The sequence below is a fragment of the Mastomys coucha genome, unplaced genomic scaffold (genome assembly GCF_008632895.1).
Source record: "Mastomys coucha isolate ucsf_1 unplaced genomic scaffold, UCSF_Mcou_1 pScaffold16, whole genome shotgun sequence".
NCBI lineage: Eukaryota > Metazoa > Chordata > Mammalia > Rodentia > Muridae > Mastomys > Mastomys coucha.
Genome location: NW_022196898.1, coordinates 65,883,901 through 65,886,078, shown reverse-complemented (window position 1 = coordinate 65,886,078; position 2,178 = coordinate 65,883,901). Strand labels below are relative to the sequence as shown.

General features: G+C 33.8%; 1 long non-coding RNA gene across 2 annotated transcripts in view; it reads right to left on the bottom strand.

The window, feature by feature from the left end:
• Positions 1–1,407: 1,407 nt before the first annotated feature.
• LOC116094281 overlaps positions 1,408–2,178 on the bottom strand; it is a 3,801-nt gene continuing 3,030 nt past the window's right edge. For both annotated transcript variants that reach the window (XR_004120022.1, XR_004120023.1), the window contains exon 5: positions 1,408–1,756. This is a non-coding gene — a long non-coding RNA (uncharacterized LOC116094281). The remainder of the gene's footprint in view (positions 1,757–2,178) is intronic.

Genomic DNA, 2,178 nt, shown 5'->3' with positions numbered 1-2,178 from the left:
TATATATATATATATATATATATATATATCGCATTCTGAGTCTGAATAACTACACTTGGTCCATGAAAGTTTCTTTCATGTAAACATTGTGTTTTTTGAGTAGATGGGCATGTCTTCTTGTGATTGAGAAACTGCAAATAATCTTCATGGCAACAACTGTAGAATTTGGTGACTGTACCAGAAAAAATTTCATTTTCTGTGTCATACGCAGTCAAAAGCATGCATTAGAATTTTGATTTTTTTTGTGTGTGTGAAACTGGGAAGAGGGATAACATTTGATATTTAAATAAATAAAATAGCCAATAAAAATGAAAAAAAGAATTTGATATTTAACATAATTGATCACTTTTATCAGAATATTTGTTTTTATTTGTACTTTGACCATTACACAAGCTTGATAATACGTTCTGTTCACATTCATCTCTCTACCTCGAATCGTCCCACCTATATAGCAAATACTGTTTTCCTCCTACTGATTCCCCATCCCATATTCATGTCTTCATGCTCTGCATTTATTTATATGAAAATCACATCCTGGGTCTGGGATAATGTAGTGACCATTGGTTTGTTTGCAACCATGGTCTCCACATTCATGGGCGTATGCAGATGGTTCATTTGTTGCTCCTGTGCAATCAGTGTAAAGGGCAACATAGCTTGCTTCGGAATAAACCAAGAATGGTTTTGTTGAAGCCATACTTTCAACAAAAATAATCCATATTTCAAAGAGGTAAGGATCATAAAATGTCCATTTAAATATGAAATAGCTTTTCTTTGGTGGTAATTTTGTACTGTTTGCAGACAGATGCAAGAAAATCTCCATGTGAGCCAGTCTATAGATCAGTCCATTCCAAAAGGCAAAGTACATTTTTACAGAAGACATACCAAGCTCAATTTTCAGCCTTGGCAGTTGGTTTTAATTTAGTGAATTACTGTATTATTAGAACTTGACCATGATATGATTTATTTTACTGGCTTTTCATCCAGCATGCATTAGCAATGTTACTTGAACTAGGTCTTTGCTTGCTTTGCTCATCTGGTTATTGTCTCTGTTCTATGTAGAGTATTACTGAACTTGTGAAGGTTTCAGTAGGATTATTAAAAAAACACTGGACTTAGCATTGGTGAAATATTTTTAGTTCTTGACGATTCCAGCATATCTATCTATCTATCTATCTATCTATCTATCTATCTATCTATCTATCTATCTATCTATCATATTCAGTTTGTTTGCCTTTAATTTCTGAATGGTTGATTATAAAATATATGACTACTAAGGTTCTATTGAATAAAATGCTGTATGTAAAATATTAAACATCTATAAAAGCTGAGTGAAAATCAGCTTCATATTTCTCCCTCTACCTCTCTCCACCATGTCACTTTCCTTCCCTCCTCCATTCCCCTTCTCTGTGTGTCTGTTTTGTTAAACCATCTTGCTGTGTAGCCCAGGTTGTCCTCAAGTTCTTGTCTGTCTCTCCAGAGCAGGCATTTCAGGCATATGCCTATACACCACACAGATTTCTCTTTGCATTTATAATTTCATTCATATGTATGTGTGTGTGTGTGTGTGTGTGTGTGTGTGTAAGGGCATGTGAGTACATGCATACATGGTCGTGTGCACGCATATATGCCTATGGGTTGTAATTACCTTCCAAGATCTAGAGAATTCTTTCTTAACACTGCTCATCAAACTTAGATTGTACAGTTACTAGTTTTGGAAGATAGTTTCTTCTGATATTTTTAAAGTTATCAATCTCTCCTAAAATATAGAAAAAATGTACTATAAATTGGGTCATTTTGTTTTACAATGAAACACTATCCTACTATAAATCAATGACATTTTGAGGGAAATAAATAACTTACCAAAAAAAAAAAAACCTTTAAAATAATGTAACACTAGACATGAAAATGTCTTTATTTCTTTTTGTTCCTATGAGTACAAAGAAAAACTTGAGAATTCTAAAATTACTTCTTCAGAGATGAGGTCATAAAAATTTCACCAGATATAAGTAAAAATAACTAGAAAGAGTACAATAGAAGTATTGATAACAAATTCAGTTAATCCTTAAAATGTTATGCCTTAAGACTATGATGGTAGAAAGTAGAAAATCTGGGGCTAGCCGGGCGGTGGTGGCGCACGCCTTTAATCCCAGCACTTGGGAGGCAGAGGCAGGCGGATCT